The 23,571-nt window shown below is 37.7% G+C and overlaps 1 long non-coding RNA gene across 1 annotated transcript; it reads right to left on the bottom strand.

The window, feature by feature from the left end:
* Window positions 1–635: 635 nt before the first annotated feature.
* LOC115924789 lies at window positions 636–20,515 on the bottom strand. Its single transcript, XR_004064440.1, has 3 exons — window positions 20,482–20,515; window positions 9,502–9,669; window positions 636–954 (listed from the first exon to the last, which is right to left on the bottom strand). It is a non-coding gene; the product is annotated as an uncharacterized LOC115924789 (long non-coding RNA).
* Window positions 20,516–23,571: the final 3,056 nt, after the last annotated feature.

The raw sequence follows: 23,571 nt of genomic DNA, 5'->3' as shown, positions 1-23,571 counted from the left end.
TCACAAAACTTGTCATCACTGACAAATGACAGTTTTTGACATAAACTACCGTAATCCCTGCTTCTGATTGGTTATCAGCAGATTTGTCAATGATTTTTGTCATTTGTCATTGAAAAAGGCTTTGTGATTGAAAAAAGGCTTTGTGAAATGGGATCCAGAACTCAAGTTTATCTTTAAGTGAGTAGCTGAAGTTGGAAACCACATTATTTGAGGTTCTCACGGATCTGGGCCGGATAGAATAGGAAGCATGACACGCACATTAAAAGGTGACCTTCGATGACAAAGTTTTGGCAATGGCCCAAGTTTGTGTGTGAATGAAGTATAGAATAACATTCATAACATTCATATTAAAGTGCATACTGTGTGTTATTACAAATGTCTATAAGGTTTTCCATATTACAAACAAAGCCCGAGATAGACCTATACCTTGGATTAATCGCAATACTGGCAAAACTGTGTTGACTTAATTCTTTCTCCTGCAGGCTCATTCTAAAATACAAATGCCCTCAATAACTTTTGCAAAGTATGCTACAAAATAATATTGCAAAAGTCACATTGCAAAGTTGTAAACATTTTTTTCTAGCAAGAGATAAGGCTTTTGCATTATTCAGACCCAGGGGAGCTATAGCTTGGAATACATTTTAAAAGATTCATTACTGTAATTGTACATACCTGTAAATATGAATATATTTCTAAAATGGTTTATATTTTTCGCTTACTGTTACACATACTTTTCTAAGGTACATGTAGGTAAAATACATGCAGACTTGTGCATGTTCCTTCCAGGGCCAGCTATCATTAGTAAATTGCCTAGAATAAATTAATATTACAACTCAAATACCGAATTCATAACAGTTTGTGTACATACCTGAACACATGCAGCTACAACAAGCCTCAAAACACATTGGACCATATACACCTCCCAGTCTTAATTCACAGCTCACCATGCAAGGCCTGTTTGTATGCAATGAGTACCAAGAAGTAATGTTATGGTAGCACAGTTATAACAGTATAAACGTCGATTCACAAAGCCAATTTCATATTTGCCCCTCTTACCATCCCCCTGTCTGACCGACAAGGCCAATTGCACAGCCTGGCGGTGCCTTAGGCTTGTTATTGTGCGATGCCACGCGACCCTCTTTTGTCCATTAAGTGCTTGGTCTGATTCATATATCGTGCATTCACATTTTCAGGAGTGAAGCAGGATTGTTAACAGTTCCTAAACGAAGCAGTAAGGGAGATATAGGAGAGATATTTGGACAGATTTGATGTAAAACAGAGGGCAATTCCACATCATAACCTAAAATTATCAAACTTGATATCTGCTTTGGGAACTAGTGATATGTTACACTCATTTTTGTTAATGTCAAAACAATTTTAAATAAGTATTTTCTGACAAATTATGTAGGAGACCTCAGCTCATTTGCCAAGTGAAATTTGATTAAATTTGACATTTTCCATTTTAATATTTCCTATTCCTGCTTTGTTCTATGTGAGAAGTGAGAATAGAGAATCAGGATAAAATCCTGATTCTAGCAGCTAAAAACAAAATTGTGCCCTTTTCATCCAGTTAAAATATCTACAAAAATGATGTAGCAGATGACTGTTTTACTTCATCATCCATTTATAAAACATTCCTAATGACTTTATTATGAAAGCATGTTTTTTCAATAATCAATTTTTTCATTCCATTTTAATGAAAATAAATACTCTGAAAATAGGAAAGTTTGCAATGAATCAGTTGTAACTACAACTTGTAAAACTAAGAAGCAATGAAAATAGAAAGACATTTTTGGTAATGCAACAAAAAAAATCTCTACAAATTCTCTACTATACATTAAATCTCTTGCATCTTCACATTGGTTTCATGACTGCTCATTTTAGATCAGAATATTCTAATAGTCCTCATTTTAAGCTTTAAAGGGATTGGGTATCTTTGCCTCAGATTCTTTAAAAATCCTGGATTTAGCTCATGTTGCAACCATAATTATAATCCTTAAGGTCAGCCAGGAATCCCATGGCTTTTACAAGCTGATCATTGGTCTGATTATCAAGATATTCATGATTGGAATTAGACATTTCACTTTTTTAAACTACAGTTTACTTGTATTGGGAAAATGAGTATGGTAAAACCGGTCACTCAATGATTTTTACTTTTTTGAAGCACTTCATGATCATTTTGAAGCACACTTTGTTTAGGGCTTCAATATTACACCATATCACAGACACTGGTAGCAGGTAGGGCCATGCATCTCAGATTTGTAAAACTGGAAACATTGTTCAACAATGCCTTTAACAAAATAAAGTATATATATCCATGACAGGATTAATCTCAATTAAGAGGCCCATCTCCCAAACGCCAAATTGATCTCGACGCAACTATAATAGCGAGTTTCCTATCCTCGCTGATGAACAGATACGGTAACCTAGCGATGGTTAGATAGCTGGAGTTACAGCATGATCCTGATTTCCAATTAATTAGCAGGGTGATGAAGCAGGAATAGAATAGTGATTCTCTATGAGTGATGTGTACAGAAGGTTGAGAATTGTTTTGATGAGGTACAAGGTTCAAGTTTATGTGTACATGTACATCTCTCTCTCTCTCTCTCTCTCTCTCTCTCTCTCTTCTCTCCATATTCATACTCCAACTCTTTCAGCTCCCTGCTCTATCTCTATACATTGTCTTATCTTTGTGTCTTTCTGTCTGTCTGACTGTGTCTCTCCCCCCCCCCCCCCTTCCCTCCATCACTCCCTCCTCTCTCTTTCTCTCTCTCCTCTTTCTCCTTTTCTCTTTGTCTTTCATTTCCTCTTTTGCTACATCCCTTCCCACTTGTTCCTCTCTCCATCTCCCCCCCCCCCCTCCCTCTCCTCCTCTCTCTCTCTCTCTCTCCCCATCTCTCTTTTTTTTCTCTCTCTTTTCTTTCTATCTCTCTTTCTCTCTCTCTCTCTCTCTCTCTCTCTCTCTCTCTCTCTCTCTCTCTCTCTCTCTCTCTCTCTCTTTAACTTTCACATCTACCAGCCATATACCTCCATACTTCTTTTTCATACACCTCATCTTCCACGTCTTCATATTTTAAATATACGTCAAACCCACAAAAGCGGGCAATTTACTGAGATCTGCTGTCAGAAACTAATTAAAACGCTATTCAAATATCCAAAATTTCCCCATGTCATCAATCTCTCTCTCTCTCTCTCTCTCTCTCTCTCTCTCTGTCTTTCTTCTTCATTTCTGCTTTCTTTCATCCAAGCTCAAGTGCTTCAAATGTCATCTTTTCTGTAAATTTTCACCCACAAATCTTCATTAAACCTCTTCAAGGCCTGCTCTCATGTTTCCCTCCTCCCAATTTCCTCCTTCCCTGTACTTCCAATCTCCCACATCACTCTACGTTACCATGGAGATCGCACATTTTCACTCCAATCCTGAAATTGACTTGCCTAACAGCAGTTTTCTAACGTTTCCTTATTAATCCGTCAAACCTGCCTGAATAATGATGCAGCAACTCCCGAGTATTCATGATAATGAATACACCTCAAGACGCCATTAGACCGAAAAACCCCAAAACCTACTTTCAAGACCGTGGTTCTTTTGTTGATACCCACTATTAGAGGTTTTGACACTTTCAAAATGAATGTATCGCGTTTCAGAAGACAATCGTTTACTGCTACGATCTGACGTTCTTTGTCTTGGTGACAGGATGCAGGCTTTGGGACTGTTCGCACTGAGATTTAATAGCAATCTCCACAATCGGAATCTCAAGAAGAGTCTTCAAATTGACAATGCTGTAACGTTCTTTGTTTAGACCTTATCTAAAAAATTTGGCAAATAAATTGTTCAAATATGCATTTAAAAACCCAAGTCTTTCTCTCCCCCTTCCCCCCCCCCCCCCCCCCCTCAAAAAAAACCTTGCTCTCTAGCAATATTCCCTTTCTCCTTCTACCTTTTTCACTCTTTCTTCTCTTGCTCTCCAAACAAACCAAAACAATAAGTTACCACTGCATAAACTTTGATTTCTTAAATCTTCATGCCCGAAAAAGAAAGGTTTTCAGGACGTGACTGTTGAAAGAACGTCACAGTTGCACCCCAAACCCTTAAACACAGTCTCCTAATGAAGAGACAGAGATCCCAAACCTAGCTTCCACTTGAAAGGCAGGAGTGGACAATTGACCTGACTTTAACAAATCAAAGGGGCTAGAGACCTGTTAAGAGGCAGTTAAGAGGATTATCATCCTTGACTTATCAGCCTCCTAAGTGCCTGTTAAGTACCCATTACCACCTTCTATTCAAAACAGTATTGTTGGGTGGAGGATTAGTGGAAAAGAGTTAACACACATTTGTAAATTTATTTCAACTCTACCCCAGCTTCCCGGCCCACTTTACCAGTTTTATATTTTACTTTAAAAAGCTGCATTTTAATCCCTTCTCGAGATGATCTTTCAAGTGTTGAATTGTTACTTTTAGTTATTTGTCTCATTGTTACAGTGAGCAGTGAATAATTTTCACGGGACTTACTTTCATAATGCATCTACATGTATGTACATGTGTATGTGTTTAATTTCTGTAAGAAAGGCGCAAGCTCGTATCTCTTCTTAAAGTCAATCTCTTCATAAAGGTATCTCTTCATATGATAAACACAACACTTTTTTTGAAGTTGTGATTAAAGCCCTATACTGTAGCTGCCAGGAACTGGAAACAAATTGGGAAGGAATATTTAGAATTCCTCCTAATTAATTTCATTTTAAGGGGAGTATTAGGGCATGATAGATCACTTCCTACACCGCTTTCCTCATGGATGTCTCAATCTACAAATCGGCCTCTCAGAGCCAGAAGGATATTAAATCATCTCATTTTCTTTGCTGTTATTGCCTTCTGGCTCTCACCAAACAAACTCCTCTAGAGAGGTGCATTCCCATTAGTCCAGACAACCTCATGCTTGAGATATTAAACCAATTAGCACTTCTGAGGAAAAAGTTTGAGTTTGATGTTCGAAGTTTCCCTGAAGTCGAGCAGTCCAGACTTGCACAAATAATTGTCTCAAGGCACAGGAAAAGCATATTTCAAATGAGTTTCCATCAGTGATTTAGCTTCTGTTTTGTCTCCAAATAATGAACTATTTCACAAGCAAGCCCCAATTTACTTAGGATAGCTAGCAGCACTTGACTTGTAATTGCATTTTCACTGCAAATCACAAAACTCAAGTAAGTTGCGATTTCGCCAGACCCTGGGTGCCGTTTCCTCAAACTAGTTATCAATGACAAGTTACAATAACTGTTATAAGCTACTGAAATTGTGGCATTTGATTGACTGAGAGCAAATTTGCCATAGAAATTTAGTTGATAGCAAGTTTGATGAAACAGGACTCAGAGTAAGCAGGCTATTTTCGCCAAACCCGGGCTAATGAGGACAAGGCTGAATATCATGAATCAGAGGCAAGTGATCACTTCCAGTGTAATTCACATAGGAAATCAACAAAGGTCACATACTCATGTATCCATCTCTCTTCAGTGATGTACATTCAGCGGAAGAATGTCTTCTCTAGATCAGCTGCATTATCACAGGGAATGTACATGTACACCCAATCACAATACAAACCATGATCAAAGGGTTAAAGGGAAATCCAACCAACCTTGTAATCTACTTCTTTTAAAAAAAAAGGTTGTTCCTGTAAAGGTGATCTGTGTTTTAACAAGCTGTCCTTTTTTACAGACCACCTCTTTTCCACATTTGTTAAAGTAATTTATAACTGTTTCATTGTTAATGTATTTATGCTAGTTGACGATGAAATTGTTGCTACTGTTCCTGAATGAAATATTGCTTTATGAAAGTGGAGAAAAAAAAAATCTTGAATCTTGAACCTTGATAGTGAACTACTCTAGAAGAAAGAAGAAAAATCAGAGAAGCATCCTGATGAAAGTTTGAATGAAATCAGACAGTAATTGTTGAAAGTTGCAATCACTATTAGGTATGGGCTCTTCAAATTGGCTGAATCAGTAATGTCTCTGTGATGTAGTGGCGGACACCTTTCCCATTTATTCCAACACACAAAATCACTAAATTTATTTTGGCCCAACTCATAGAAGGACCCACATGTGATCTACTGTACCTACCTACCTGTAGATGGCAATGGTATTAAACCTCAACACAAAACCTACCATTCACTATATCACTTGTTTCATCTGCTTGAGGGAGTGAAAGGGTTAAAGGGCGTTCCTTAGGGAGAGCGGGATGAACGAGGGAGGAAACGGCATGCCTACCAAATTGATCTGTGTCATCCACTTCCTATGGAACCCACACAGGAAATCATTGGATGGAAGACCCCTTCAGGGAAAGTCTCTGGATGACTCCTTACACCTTCTCCAATCCTCTCACCCCCCCCCCCTCACCCCACCCTCTCATCCCCTCCCTCCCATCCCCTCCGTTATAGAAGAGGTATCATGACAGTATAGGCTATACCTGATCTCATACATGGGTCTGATGTTGCATGTAACCAGGCTCATCTCCATCCACACTCTACACTTGAGTTTTTACAAAGTTACAGAGATTTTAATCATGATACTTTTTGTTTGTTAAACCTAACCTGTTTGTCTGATTCTTCTATTTTCCCTACTATCTCTATTCCATTTTATTTTTCCAATTTGTACAATATTTGTATTCATTTTTAAATAATTTTTAATTATTAGTGATGATATATTTTGTAACGTTGTCTTCTTTAGAATATCGACTCGCTGAAAAACAGCCTTGTTGCTGAAAGCAGATTTATTTTTAATCATCATTTTGAAATAAACAAAACAAATAAAACAAGACAAACACTACACGGCCGCTTCTAGCCTTATTCAACCGTGTACTTTTGTATCTAAAGTGTACATGTATTTAAATCCTCCTTACACAATGTCAACGAGCCAACATTACGGCTGGCCAATCCCTCGATCCCCCCCTTCTTCCTTGACAAACACCTAGTCCTTGCTTATATATCTTGCCCACCACTGCACGTAGGCTGGCTACCTTGTACTTGTAGTTTTAATTAAGTTACATTGATTGCCAATAAGGCATAGAATTGCATTCAAAATACTTGTGCTTGTTTACAAAGTATTGAATGGTCAAAGCCCAAATTACTTGTCTGAATTATTATCTTTTAAATCACATCATATGCACGTAAAGCACACAGGACAAGCTGCTTCTAATTAAGCTACCTAACACACAAAAAAAGTAACTCTCGGAGATTGTGCTTTCAGTTGCGCCCCTCCAAAGCTTTGGAATAACCTACCACTAGACATAAGAAAAGACTACCGGTATTTGTTGCTGTCTTCAAAGTTTTGTTGAAGATGCAGTTGCTTTTGGGAGCTTTTGAATAGTCTTTTATTGTGTGTCTGTAAAATAGGCACTGTATGGAGTTTTGTTTCCATCACGGCGCAGTAGAATATATTTATACAGTAGCTGCGCTATATAAATTGATCCGATTATTATTTTCACTTTAAGATTCCACTGACTGCAATAGTTAAAAACAAAAAACTAAAATGGTGCCGTGCAAACTCTCCTCAGAACCTATTAGTCCTGTTTGAACAGTGCAAAACGTGTACAGAAACTAAAAGAAAATTGTACAAGGTTACCCAGGTCAGCCAAACCTCAAGATCATCAGAACAAAGATATTAATTGGATATTTGATCAGAAACCAAAACACTTTTCTCTGTAAATTGGGAAAAAAGCACGTCCCCTGAAACTATAAACATGTTTAATAGGCACCGTATGGGTGATACATCACAGGCTGTTAAAACGCAAGGGCAGTTTTTTTAATTACTCTCTTAATCAGGTTACATATTTTAGTATACTCTATGATTGTATTAACTTTATTACTAGAGATAGAGTGTCAAGATAAATAATACATCTGATTTGAATTCTATTTATCCAATATGTCGACACCTGCATGGGACCGTATTCAATTCCGTAGACGGATGAAGTCAGTTCGTTTTACTTGGCTAGAAGTAATGTGCCTCAACTCATATTCAGAAAACACCTTAGTATTTAACATTAGCAAGCCGGCATTTAAAGGCAACATACAAACTGATTGTGACGTCACGTTGTCAATCCACAATAATACGCAATTATAACTTGTCACATTAAAAGTGTGCTAATATAATTGTGCGCAGCTTATGGTGACTGCGTCAGTGAAAACTGAATATCTAGGTCCTAAAATTCCAGAAAATCAGAATATTCTGGATTATTCGGAAGGGTTAATTGGCAGGTATGCTATAACCTGTAAACTCTCTGATGATCTTTAAAAGCTAGACTACCGATAGTTCCTTTAGATAACAAGCAGGTGAGGGACAGAGAAGGAACCAGGGTCAGTTTCTATCCAGGGTATATGGTCAACAGGAAGAAGGAGGTCAGCTACCTCGGAAAGTCCAGGTCACTATAATATACACACCTTGCAATTTGTTTGTTCACAAGTAACTTTCCAACACAGAGAGAGAGGTATAATAAATTTTTGAAGCCTAACCCTAGCCATAATTCTAATCCTACCCCTCATATTATAGCATGATTATCAGTACCCCTAATTAACCCGGCCTAACCATAACTTAACACTAACACTAACCATAACTAAACCCTAACACTAACCCTAACTGCAACCTGAACACCTTACCCTTAACTCTAAGCATTATCCCCAATTTCTCCATCTATTTAATAATTGCCCTTATGGTATGTGGGCAAAATTGGGATCTTGCCCTGTAGCACCATTGCGAAAGTTTCCAGACACAAAACTCTGTTCAGTCTCTTTAGAGGGTCCAAGATATATTGGTTGGTTTTGCGGTTTCTCAAAATTTGAAATATAGTGTAAGATAATGATTTCACTCGTGTTCTTTATCACAAAAGCATATGCTAGATAATGAGATAAGATGTGTGAAAATATTACCAAAAACATATCAATAAAGGAATGCATAAAGCAGTTTAGTGCCTCCGAGACAGGTCTACAAATGACCACTTTCCCTCTAGAGTTCTTTTTTATTTGCACAAACATGCCTTTCAGCCAGGCTATAAATCGTCTAGACTAACTTGTGTTTCAATATCCACTGAACAGGTTCCCAGTGGCTGTGACTATATCGTTAAAGGTAAAGACCAGTTTTCGAAACGCCCCCCTCTCAAAAAATGAAATGGAAGCTATTATTACCAATCATGTGAAAGAATATGTTTTGACTAATACGTGATCATACAAATTTTGCAGAGAAACCATGTACTAATTGATATATTTGGTACATTATTATTTATTTGGACGTGATAGATATAATGCACATGTCGCGCATGTATGGGGGTAGTCCCATATACCAGTACATCTTTCTGTGTACAGTGCTTGTAACTTTATCAAGACTGGGCCAAATTTCTTATCATTTTGAAGATTCCAGAACCTTGCAATACACACCAATTCTCATATGCTAGATGATCAACTTTTTCTGATCGATTTTACGACGTTTCTTTCACAATGCAATCGCATGACCATAACTAGTCTTCACCTTTAAAGCATCTGCAGCTTGGTAGCAAGGTGGAAGAACATCTGCCGAGGGACAAGGGTTGCGGTTGGATCGAGAGAGCTAAGGAAAGGGTGCAGGAAGGCAAGGTGGCCAGACTAGAGCAAGAATTTGGTCAGGAATATCCTAGTCTTTTACTCAGGTGTTAGTCCACTGGGATTCAAAGAGAAAAGAAAGTTCTATTGTTATCCACCTTTTTATTGATGTATTTGTCTGTGGTGCGGTTGCTATTTCTCACTCTTTCTCTCTCTCTCTCTCTCTCTGTTTATATATCTCTCTCTTTTTTTCTCTCACATGCTTTTTTTTTTCACTCCTAGCTTCACTCTCTCTCTCTCTATCTCTCTCACACAAATTCTCACACACATTATTTCTCCCGCTATCTCTCACTTTCTCTCTCTCTCTCTCTTCAGAATTTTTCTCTCTTCCCATTTCTATATTTGCTTGGCTCTTTCTCTCTGTTCATCTCATTCTCAGTCGTTTTCCAAGTATAGCAACTTCATAAAAAAATTCAAGCGAAAAATGCAGAATTGTAACAGAAGAAATTCAAAACCAAAAAAGGGGTGATTAATACTTTTAATATTCATGGTTACACTATAAGTTGCTGCCTACGGGAATAGAGTGGTTCCTCCATCAAGCCTCTGAGCATTTCAGAATTCAGTACTCGACAAGTTAACTTAAAGTTAATTTTAACTTGAAAAGCATCCCTCTTTCCATAAGGGAAATTACCTGTCTTGCCACCTTCAAAAGATTCCCTCAAAACTTCCTTTCCCCCTGTGATATGTGTGATCTACTTCCTGTGAGACATTTTTTGTCCGCTTTTCATATATTTGTAATAATTTGTAAGCGCTATGATACGTTTTTAGTGCTCCTAAATATTCAATACCATTATCATTATCATTAATCATTAATACATTTCCTTAATGAAAGAAAATTGCCCGTTCATTCTCATTTCACCAACATCAAACTAAATCTACAATCTATTTTGTTCATTATAGTTCGTTTATTGAAAAGAAAAAAAGTGAAGTCATCTAGTGAAAGTACAAAATGGGTAAAAGAAATATGGGTTAAAAAAAATAAAACCCAAACTGAAACTGCCTGTACACTGGTTGCTTAACAATTTGCAACAGGTGTGCAAAAGGAAGAGAGGAGGGGGAGGATAGGGGGCAGGGATAAAATAGAGGGGCTCGATCTATAACTAGCCGAGACCTCTAGGCCATTCACCCCTTAGACTTGCATCAGGAATAAGAATAAAATGATGAGAATAATCAGGTTTGGAGTAACTCCGCTCAATGCATCCCTCTAAAAGTAACTTCTAGTCTGTTCAGACTAGTGGTCATTCATATGGAACTCATAATAAAGAAAGTAGGAGACGTTGTATAAAGAAAAGTTGTATAAAGAATCATCATAAACCAAAGAATACACATTGTACAAAGAAACATTGTATCAAAGAACTAGTTTTGAAGTTGACGTGACCGCTAGCCAATTATCAGTGCATGCAGTTGCACGCTCGACATAAGCCCCGCCTAGTTATAAAGTTTTTGAATGCCAAGATGATTTGATAGGAACAAAACCCTGATTCTTCATAATCAAGCTTTCATTTGAAATGATGTTTAAAAAAAATGCATTCAATCATGAAACATTCTGACAAAAAAAAATGTATTCTTATTTCAAAAGATATGATGCTTTTGTATGGCATGATGATTAATTTCTGCAGTCTAAACAAGGGGTAAGATTAACTTATATTTGAGTACTGTAGGTCCATGCTTTCGATTAGAGAAATGAGAACACGCATGCAACCCTGGCTTGCAGACGTCTGCTTCATCGTCTGATGACCGTAGGTTCAGACAAGAGTTTGGTCAGTTAATGACAGACCGATTGTTCCAAACGTCCAAATCGGTACTTGAATCTTCCTCTTTCTATTAAACAGAGGAAACCACCCTCCCCTTATGGATCGCCATAAAATGGAAATGAACAACACAATCCATGTAAGGGAGCAGAATATATAGGCCTCATTTCTAATAGGTCATGTTTTGGGGTTCGCGTCATCTGCTTCTTGGATGACAGGTTATTTTATAACAGACGCCTAAATAAACACAAGCAACGATTGAAAGATGGACAGCTAGCAGATTTATCACTGACTTCAGAATTTTAGTGGCATAAAGTGGCATAAAGTCACAAAATCACACGGGAATAGGGATATAGCTGCAGGAGCATGCCCAGCAATAAAAAATGAAATACATTTCATTTCTGAACTTGTTTTTAGTAGATATTTAATCAATAATACTATACATTTCATGTAATTTGATTTTGTCTGGTAATTACCTTTACAGGCCTGTACGTTGGCCTTTGCTTTTCCCACTTCATTACGAGTAGAACATGTTTCTTTTTTAATCTTTGTTGTATACATACACACATGTTGATTGTATAAACAAACTTGAATTAAAAAAAAGTTCAACGAGTCTCTCTTCTAGATGCCCATTGTTGTACCTAAAGCAAAGACTGGTCATTAATATATAGCAAAGTATAGAGTACCAAAGCTGTGACGTCATAAAAATCTACTTTTAGGATTTCTCAATTTTTTCTTCCATTTTCCAAAAGAAACTAGCATAAAAAATAATGTCCAAATGTCGAAAACCAATTGAATATGTTAAGTATTGGCCGAGATATGGCCATCTGAATAAAAAGATTTCATATAGGAACTCAGTGTTATTTGCTCTATGGCTTGTTCTCGAGCCATCATTTCAAGCTCCCCATCTCTAGCCCCCAAAAAATGATTCCACTGCACACTGGGACAGATATATCTACAATTCTACAAAGTCGTCCTAATTCTTTGCAGCTTTACAGAAGAAGTGTCAGTCACACACTCCCTGATTGTAAATCCCAAGGATCAGATATTAAACTTTTGATGGCGGGCATTAGGGGGACATATTTTTCCTAACGATAGTGCTTTTCCACCATGTGACCCTGACCTAGATTGGGATCTTAATATTGGCGTTATTAATTCCAGCTAATTAGATCTCCAATCCCGTGTCCTGTTCTCACTCAGCATAAGAGGCATGTTCATACACACCAGAATCAAGTCATACTGTTCAAATTACATAAAGCAACCAGTTTTTTAATGGCGTATTTTAATAATGCCTTTTGTACTAGCTAAGCCTAACGCTTGTATGATAGGGGGTCGGGTATCCAGGCACTGAACAAACATAAAACTTATTTGCCTTTGGATTCAACAGAAATTCTTTTATCAAATAGCACTATTAACTGTTCATGAAAATTTAATTTTTATCATAATTGTCCTACATAACTCTTAGAAGATTTATGAAATATTGCTTGTAAACTTCTACAAATTGCCGTTTAATCAACTGTCCAGACACACAACGTCTGGTGGGTATACGTTCATCAAATCATGTTTCTCTCCATCTGTGTAAATTCTCAGGATAGAATCAGGGTTAAAATGAATGCTTTTTTTTCCTGTACTTTGCGACTCAAATAAGATTAAACTACTGATCTATAATGCTTTTGACAACAGAATGCCTATTTCTTTTTACACTTAAGGGCTACAACATTCTAGGACTAGCATTTTCCAATAACCTCAAATTTACAGATGCACATCAGCCTAAAAATCTATGAAATGGCCATGAGAATGATAATCATGAAATTGGTAATAATTGTTTTCTGGACTTGCACTTTAAACTCACTTTACAATAGGGTAATCTGAATGCATGTATAGTATGCACAGTATTGCACACCATACATACATACACCTGTCTGTCTGTCCACAACCTCCCATATCTCTCCTGGGTCTGGAGTGGCAAACATTGATCAATGTCCTGCATATACTAGTACATGGTCCTGATTTGAACCTGGACCATGCACACAATAGACAATCTTTGTAATGTAATAACATTTAATGCACAAATCTTTGATAAGTGCCTCGTTTAATACAAATTATATTTCATATACACCTGTTACAAATAATTGTATTCACTTAACAATGATTTGACCATTAAATTTGATTTCATTATGAAAATGGGCTTTTTCATTACCATGTCTGATGACTCATCCTCTAGACCACATCTCAAAGTTGACAAGTTGGAAGGATCACATGGGGACATGTGCAGACAGACATTTAAAGGGATCCGATAACTTTGTCTTAGATCCTTTCAAAAAATCCTTGACTAAGCTCATGCTGCAATGATAATTATAAACCTTTAGGTCAGTCAGGAACCCCATGACTTTTACAAGCCGATCGCCTGTCTGATTATCAAGATATTTATGATTGAAAATCGAAATCAAATTTTGCATTTGCCAAACGATTTTCATAACACTACAGTCTATTGGGGGAAAACGAGTACGGCACAACTCAAAAGTTTTTACTTTTTTGAGGTACTTCTTGATCATTTTGAAGCACAATTTAACACCATATCACAGACACTGATAACATGTAGGGTCGTGCATCTCAGATTTAACATTGTTAAGCGATACCTTTAATACCAAAAACACATTTCTATTGTCACAGCTGCTCGGCATTCAATCTGGATGTGAAACCGTACGAGGTAACCACGCATTGTCACCAGTAATTGTTGGTAAAGACTCTCTCTTTCATCAACGAGTGAGGACAATTCCAAGTCACTCTGTCAAGATTCTGAATAATAGTTTAGGATAGGATTCAACCTTAAACATGTGTCTTAATGAAACAAAATGACGAGTGAGTTTTAAATCACAGGTTACATTTGCCAATCCTAACATGAGATTTGCATTGCTTTGAACGCATCGGTTTAAAGGAAAACCTCACCTTGATATCAAAATACATACTGTACTCTAAAGGAAAGCAGAAACAAATCAGAGAAGTTAATAACCGATGAAAGTTTGAATGAAATTGGACAAAGAATGAGAAAATTCTGATTTTTTAAAAGTTGTAATCACTATAGGTATGGGCTCTTCAAATTGTCTGAATTGGTAATATCTCCATGATGTACAGGTAGTTGTGGACAACTTTCCCATTGTTACAACCGTGACACACAAAATAACTATAAAATGTCAATTTTTCAAAAGTGGTCTTGACAGGCAGGTGGTCTTTATATTACGTTCAGTAGTACATGTTTCAATGAGGAACAATATGCTTGGGAAACAGTGAATATGGTCTTTCTATACAGGTGGTCACTAAAGCAGGTTTCATTGTATTAGGAAATATGTTTTTACAGGGCATGATACACAAATCACAGCAACAATGATTCAAATCAAATTATTCAAAAATCACATTAAATTGAAAAGTAAACAAGCATGTCTACACAGTGTATATAAATAGCCCTTTTATTTTGCTAGGTCCACGTATGAGTAATCTCAAGAAGTTCTGATCAGTTTTGTCGGCCTGATATAAGTCCAGACAATGTTTCCAAAGAAGGGGAAGAAGTTGTTCATGATTTAGAGGAAATGTCCAGACATGGGTAATGGTCACAAGTTTTCTGTTTTTAATTTTTAATAATCCGTGTCTGTTCTTCGTTTGCGATATATGTTCAGCACTTCAGCTTCATGAATGTCATTCACTTTCTGTCAGACTTACATTCTTTTGACTCAAGAGGTTTTCCTTGTTTCAGGATTTTACCGGAACATATGAACAATGCTTTCTTTTCAAAATGCCTGCACTACTTTAACCATGCATGACTAACATAAACAAATTGTGTGAAAAAGTGGAAGGATATTTAATATCCTTTCAGATGATACTTAATATTCCTACAATGCTTAATTTCATTTATGAACATCATTGTGAAATAAAAATGACTTTCCTTTAAATCTTTTATCTTGTTGATCCATTTGTTTACTATTGTCTAATGCTATTGGGTAAAGATCCAAAAAAAAGTCTTTGATTTTGATCAAAACCTTTCTTATGCAGTGGGTGAGTTCCATTCAAGATATTGCAGGTCAAGTTATGTTAGGACTCAGAATAATTTTATTCACTTTTCTCGCAATAAAGAAAAAAGGTAAGTGCACTGTGAAGTTTCTTTCATGAATTTTTTTTCATATGTCCAATTCAACGATGGAACAAAAAATTAAGCCTTGAAATATATAAGATTTCTTCTAGAGATTTCAAGAGCCCAATAAACGACCAGCTTTCCAAAGTGATGCAAATATAAGGTTCTTCTTGCTATCTATTTTATGACATTTCCATGTCTCTATTTTAATACATCAACACCGGTTAGGTTAGATCCTAACAGCAGTTCCTGGACTGATTTTTATTTGCCTTTCTTTTCTTTTATATATCAGTCCTAATTCATACACTTCCTCTTAGCTACCAGACCACACATACAGCACAAAATAAAACCTTGGGAAGATTTGATACGGTGATGACAGCCATTGTCTGCATTTTGGACAGTATATCCACAAGGCATTTATTTATATCTCAAAAATGATCTAGAAACTATGACATGGGGCAAGAGGGGGTAATGCAATTGTCCTTTATCAAATTTTGCTACTTCCTTATCATGCAGATTTCATTGTGGATCATTTTTAGGTAGAGGTGAATTTTCAGGGAGAGGGGTACAATTTGTCTTTATTTCTTTCTCTCAATCTTTCTGGTCTTCCAGGATTTACCTTTTTCTAATCTTTCAAGCTCCCGATCTCTACACCCCCTTTCTCTTAGTGCAGAATCTGGCCGATTTAATTTTGATCTCCACCACACTAACGCAATTCAACCTCCCCCTTCTGACTCGCTGCTAGCCAAAGTTCTTAAGTTCGTTGAGCCAACTTTGGCGGCTTAAATAAAGTTTGGGAAATATAAAGAACCGGGCAGATTCTGGAATACCCCCCCCCCCCCCTTCTACCCTCCCGCCCTTCCTTCCTTTTTCTTTTCTTTTCTCTTCCACCCACCCTCCCACCCTCCCTCCCTCCCTCCCTCCCTCCCTCCCTCCCTCCCTCCCTCCCTCTCTTTCAAATTTATCCTTTTCACTACTTCATTCCTTCTTTCTTCTTGAAAGTCATCCATTTCTGTTTTACTCTAGCCATCATACCGTCGATCTTTATTCTCTCTTTTTTAAGTTTAAAAATAAAGTGTAAATGATAAACATTCAGTGTAAGTCTCTCACAAGCACTAAATCCACATGCTGTAAATTTTATCTCTATTAATTAGGTAATCACTGAAGGGAGGCTTATAATGATAGTGTTAATCACGTTCTTTCAACTTTTTTTCCCCTCATTTCTTCTTGCTTTTGTTTTTTAATTTCAATTGTAATGTATCCTACAGCTGGCTTGTGGGTTCCACAATTCCATACACACAGATCACATGATTCATAACCCTACATGTACATTTCAAAAATAACAAAAACAGGAAATAAAACAATACAACTCTGCCCGCATGTTTTCCCTGAAAGACTGCTTTAACAATGCTAATCAATTCAATTTACTCAAGGGCACGAATGATATTTCAAAAATGAAAGAGAAAAAGCTCATGTGAATACAAAAATATAAACTGTATTAAGTCAACCCATTACTTGCTGGTACCAGGTGGTTACTGTATTAACCCCACGGGGAATATGAGAATTCAGTCGTCAATGGGGTTCATTAATAGCTCTATGGGGTAAAGAAAAATAAAAAGGAAAAGTGGGTTTCATAGCCAACTTATTTTGCAGGTTCAAGGTTAATATTCTTATTTATTGATTTAACAATTAAACAATTTCTCAGGAAAATGCTGGTTCTACGCAGTGCAAATTATGGAAGAATTTAAAGAGCCTCCCCCACCTCCCCGGGCCTCGTCCCTCTCATTTCCTCGATAGAAATACTATAGATGGCTTAATTTAAAAACAATACACTACACACTGTACCAACCTAAAAACAATTAAGCAAGTTTTTGTCTCATAAGTCCCTTTTCATTCATAGCGTAGTAGTTCATTCAGTTGACTCTTAGTCTGAATCTAAGGGTTGGGGGTTCAAATCCTAGCCTGGCATCATCCTTTGGTAAACATTAATTCACATTTGCCACTCATCACCCAGGTGTTAAATGTGCCTCAATGGCTCTATATACCCCATCTTGCTTTGAACAAATCATAATGAACAAGAGGAAAGACCCTAAAAAAAATTCATAACTAAAAATGAAACGAGAATAATAGAAATGTTGCAATTTCTCTACAAAGTGCAACCGAACCTGAGTCAAACAGTAACAAATGACATAAAGAGTTTTACGGATTAAATGACTGTTCAGGCCCTGAGTGGTGAAAAAAGGAGTACTAAGAAAAAGGAAACTTGTCAGAAAACATTCCACTTAAACGACTGGATCTGATCAGGAACAGGAAATTAAGGCCCCTGTGATGTCTCTCTGGTTCCTATGCAGATCTCATGTTTGTCTGTTAGGGGTTGTGAACACACACACACTCATAAACCTATTAATGGGACTAAGGAAAGGAAGGATTCTCCCTAATAGTGCGTCTGTTTGGCCATCTGCCTGACGCCTGCAAGATATCACTGTTGCATCCAGAGACGCTCAGGAAATCAACCGTTTCACTCGCCCTTAAAAATAGCTTACAAACCTGTTCCCTGATATTTCATGCTAGCTCTGTATTAAATCTTGGGCAGTAATGTATACAAGTTTTTTAGGATAACTTTATTACAGCTGAGTGCTTAAAAAATGCAACAATTAATTTACAGCTGTGAGATGGGAAAATGTCTTGCTTAAAGCTTGAACAAGCTACATGTAGTAATGGTACCATTTAACTCATGGTCTACTGAATGCTTTCTGTCCCATAGATTTAATGAAAGATTGAGTTGGTAATGAGTTAACTGTATTCAGAACTTTGTACATCTTTTTAATCTCTGAGTGGATTTTTTGAAAAATCAAAATAACAAAAGCACCTACAGTGTTTTTGACAACAGTCAAAAATATTGATGTTCTAATAAAAATATTTCATCACATTTTGTAAACTTATTATGCCAGGCTTTATAGACCATAGATCTCCATGTTTCACTTTCAAATGCTGCTGTTCACATAAACTATAGCCCTACTTCTGATTAATGTACACTGTACTTCATACTTGACACTAAATCAGTTTGAGATCAATGTGATCTGCTCTTTGGCATTAAAGTGACGTTCTGTGATACATGAATATTGCAGGGTGTCACGATGCATTTTATTTGCTTAAATTTCCTCTCATTATGTATGAATCATCTCCATCTTCATTTAATACCGATACAATGGAGGGTTTATTACCGCATCAATCTCAAGTTTGACTCACCAAATAATACAAATTCTCTTTCACACATTTTCATTGTTTACCCCTCCGTCCGTCTATCCTATCCCCCCCCCCCCCCTTCCTCCCAATCTCTGTTTAGTTTCTCAAGTATTTTGATCTTCCTATGCATTCCTCCTCTTCTCATCATCATGCAATTCAAACTTACATCATCCTCTTCTTTTAATCAACATCCACTTTCATCCCATCATTCTCATCTTTAAGATTCTCCTTCAATCATCCTCTTCTCCTCATCACTCATCCACTCATTTTCAAATTTCATCTTCCCATCTTTTACCCCCCCCCCCCACACACACACATCCTACCCCACTCTGTTATCCTCCCAAATCCCATGATACACTAAGAATTATTCTCTTCCTCCCTCCTCCCTTTCTCATCATTTATTTTCAAATCTTATCATCCTCTTTTTCATGCTCTCTTTCCTTCCATCCTCCTCTCAGTATTCTTCCAAGTATCATCATCTCGTTTTTAAGATTCTCATCCCACCATCCTCTTCTCCTCTTCTCCTCATTGATTCCCAAATCTCACCATTTTCTTTTTTTTAACTTGTCATCTCTATCTAATCCCAATATGATCCCTCATCCTCTTTTTATTCACTTCTAGTTCTTACTCCAGTCCTCTACCTTTTAATTCCCCACTCTCATCCTTTTCCCATCCTCCAGTCTTTAAGCTTTCTCCCCTCCTTTCCATTTTCTTCCATTTATTTACTCTCATTATCCTCTTCTCACCTTCTTCTCAGTCTGATGTTATGGACACAATTTCAACTTTCAACATGCAGATTAGGCCTACCCATAAAACTGATAACGATTGTGAATCATGGTTTCTGAAACAAAACAAAAAATTAACCTTGTCCTAGATCTACTCCTAGTCCTAGACTAGTCCTGCAGTAGATGTAAATCCAATTTCTTTTCTTTTTTAAATCAAATAAACAAAAATATTAGTTTTTTATTACAGAAAGTGACAGAGCATCCTTTCCAGGGATTACAGTATCCTAACCCTCATAATTCTAAACAAAAACGGGGGGGGGGGGGGGGGGGGGGGGGGGGGGTAAAGAAAATAAAGGAAATAATTTAGTCTAGTAATTTACCCCCTTAGCTTTTTATCATCATCAATAGACAATGCAGAATCAATATAAAGAATATGGGTGGTATTCTGGTAGCGCGTACTAAGTTAGCGCGCACTAAGTTAGTCCACCCTTTTATGGAGTGCCTGTTGTCAACTCATTTATCCTGTACAGATTATTTTAATCCTTCAATGAAAAGTCTCCAAAAAATAAATTTTGCAATGAAATGGGAAGAAAAGATGAGTATGAACTGAATTTCCAAAAAGTCTTTAGTAGATTATCTTTGTCATGAATATTGAAGGAGGAAGATGAAACCTAGCATTCCATAGAAGTGTGAACTAAAATTCTTGTTTAGTCTGGACTTAGTCCCGGCTTAACTTATGAGAATACCACCCAATGGCGCTGCACATTAAATCTAAAGTTAGACGAGTGAGTTGCCCGGGTGAGTTGTCCCTCTCAACTCCCTGGCCCTGTTTAAATAACAGACCTTTTAGTAGTAGTAGCGCTGTATCCAGTGCAGTAACGCCAGAACTTTGTTATCATATTTGTCTGGGACTGCAACTGATGACTTTTGTCTAGATCTAGACCTACTTGGTCATTCATTGGGCAAAATCTCTATCTTGTTAGACCGACAAATAAGTTTATTAGTTTTCATGCGCAACTTACGTTGTATTTCCAGTGTAGATTAGGCGGCTGCATCAGTTCTAGACCGAATTTTCCGTCTCTTTCGTTCGTTAGCCTCTTATTGGGGTAGGGTCGGCTCTCTCTTTAGAGACGGAAGCCGTTTATACACATGTCCTTGCTAACGCCACGGCCAGTTCTGGTCGTAGCGTTTTGCCCCCAAAATCCCCCAAAATGTCATTTTACCTCGAGCATGTTATATTGTAAATTAGGCCTAGGCTATAATAAATCAGTTCCACTTACCAACTTGACTGAAATAATCAGTTTAATAGTCCCTTTTTAGGAAATTATGGGTCAAAATCGGAATCCATGTTGAAAAAGATTTTCAAAATGGATTTCGATTTTGACCCATAATTTCCTAAAAAGGGACTAGAGTAAAGTACCCGGTTTTCGGCCACTTAAGACAAAATCCTATTTATTGGACTCTTTACTTCCTATTTATTATCATTTCTTGTTCAAATCATGAAGCAAATATTATTATTATTTAAACAAAAAAGAATCCCCAAAAAAAATCACGAATTGCCATGACAATATTCATTTCAATTTTCACTGTTTTGGAGCCGGTTATCGGCCGAGCGTTTCAGTTTACGGCCGCATGTACAAAGTCAATCGGAAGCGCTCGCGCGCGCCGTGCGTTTCTGCGCTGATGTATAGCACACGCGGGCGGAGCAGGTATCCCACGCCGGAGCTCCCGGGTGCTCGCCTGACCGAATACAGGCACAGCGGTGATCGGAAGTTGGAATCTGAATTAGACGGACATATCGTGTGTGCGTCGCGGTGTGCGGCTGCATTGATTTAATACATGCGATGAGATACTTTTGAGCTTGCGACCAGCACAAAATCGGGCTCTATATCTGAAAAATACTTGAAATAAAGCTCATTTTATGGTACCCATATTTCTTACATACACGCGTAAGAAACTCGATTTTTCAGATTTGGGTAGCGGGACCGCCGATTACATCGCTAAAATGTGATATTTTAGGATATATTTTTCATTGCAAATGTGGTTCTTCAGTGACACTGGCATGGTATGGTATGTGTGGGATATGTGTTATGCTATTATGCGATGTATTTTAAAGTGATTTTACCATGTATCCAACCAATTGGCCGAAAACCGGAGCTGACCGATTACCGGGTACTTTACTCTATTAAACTGATTATTTCAGTCAAGTTGGTAAGTGGAACTGATTTATTATAGCCTAGGCCTAATTTACAATATAACATGCTCGAGGTAAAATGACATTTTGGGGGATTTTGGGGGCAAAACGCTACGACCAGGACTGGCCGTGGCGTTAGCAAGGACATGTGTATAAACGGCTTCCGTCTCTAAAGAGAGAGCCGACCCTACCCCAATAAGAGGCTAACGAACGAAAGAGACGGAAAATTCGGTCTACATCAGTTCTATCCTTGAAAATAAAACGTTGATCGAACTCCGGAGGTACGCGGTACGGTGCGCTCAGCTCAAGCAATTAAGTTTTCGTCTACTAATCCTGATCTGAATGTAGTGCACGTGTATTTTTCGAGGTTCAAAATAAATGTACAAAAGTATTTCAAGATGGCGCTAGAGCATAAAGCATGATCCTGCTTTATTCCAGGCGCTTTTTTGTGCAATAAGCAATTATGTTTCAATTTTCGTTCCTATTCATTACATCCGGGGGGGGGGGGTACTCACATACGGGGGTGTGCCGCTCTAATGGGTAACTTTTTGACAAAAAAATCCCTAATTATGGATCCGCTTTTTCAAAGTTCTCAAAAAAAATCAGGGTTTTTGCAATGCAAACACCCTAAAATTTTGAACTTGGGCTTTACTTCGTAAAAAAAATCCGCCAAAATGACCCTTAAAAAACGGAATAGGGATTTGGAGGCTTTAGCGGCACATACCCCCGTTAAAACCAAATCTGAGTACCCCCCCCCCCCCCCCCCCCCCCCCGGAATTACATCTTCTCATTAACCTTGCCGTTTTCTGCTGTATCAGGTTCAAAACTTAAATCTATTTCAATTTAATTTCCTGGTTCTATTGTTAGTAGGCCATCTATCATAGGCTTAATGTTGATTTGCATGTTTTAATATTGTAAATCAGATTTGAATCTGCTTTTTCTCATCATAATACTGAGATTCACAACAACAATTATTTTCCATTTTTAGTCTACATGAATGTTTATCATACAGCAAGACTGATTATTCCGTTTGTCTCAATGACTATTGTATCTTCTGCTCAGAACCAGAAGGACATTAACTCATATAGTTTAAGGTTGAGTAAATCACCCTTCTGGCTCACATCCGATAATAAAGTAAGCAGTGAGATAAAGAGAATAATCATTATCGCTATACTTGTATTTGTACAGCATACTGAACTGAAGACTTGCACGTTAATGTTGCATATCTTTCTTCTCTTCTCTTTCCTTTCTTTCCTTTCTTCTACTTATCTATTTTTCTTTTCTTTCCCTTCCCTCTCATTTTTCCCTCCCCCTTTTCTCATTTTTTCCCGATGGCAGCGAAATTTTACTGACAGTATCCTGACAGGTGGGGAAGGGGCGGTGTCGCACCCCAGGCCCCCTCCCCATTTAGCGACGCCCCTGGTTGTTATTCCGTTATTCTTTAAGAAATGCAATTCCTCATGCTCTCGCACCTCTCTTCTCTCATTGTTTAATTCTTTTTGATTTTGTTTCCCTTCTCATTCTCTCTTTCCCCCTTTTTTCCATCTCTTTTTTTTCTTCAGTTGGAGGGGGACCCCATATTATGCACTGCAAAAATTGCGTGCCCCCCTCCCCCACCGCCCCTTTACCGGTAAAAAAAAAAAAGCCTTCTTATCGTCATCCCCCTTACTTTCTTTTCCCCTCTCATTATTCTCCTTTTCCCCCTTTTGTCTGCTCCGTCTTTCCCCCTTTCTTCCTTCTCCGCCTTTTATTCCTCTCTCTTTCTCTTTGTTTCTTTACCCCTCCTGTTTCCCCTCTTCCCTTTTCTCTCCTACCTCTTTTCTTCTTCTTTCTATCTTTTCCCCCTCCTTTTTCTCCTTTTCTCCCGTTTTCTTTCCCCTTCCCCCTTACCCCCTTTTTGACGAGGGGGGGGGGGCAC

The sequence above is a fragment of the Strongylocentrotus purpuratus genome, unplaced genomic scaffold, assembly GCF_000002235.5.
Source record: "Strongylocentrotus purpuratus isolate Spur 01 unplaced genomic scaffold, Spur_5.0 spur5_scaffold_16, whole genome shotgun sequence".
Classification (NCBI taxonomy): domain Eukaryota; kingdom Metazoa; phylum Echinodermata; class Echinoidea; order Camarodonta; family Strongylocentrotidae; genus Strongylocentrotus; species Strongylocentrotus purpuratus.
This window is presented reverse-complemented; position numbering and strand designations above follow the sequence as displayed.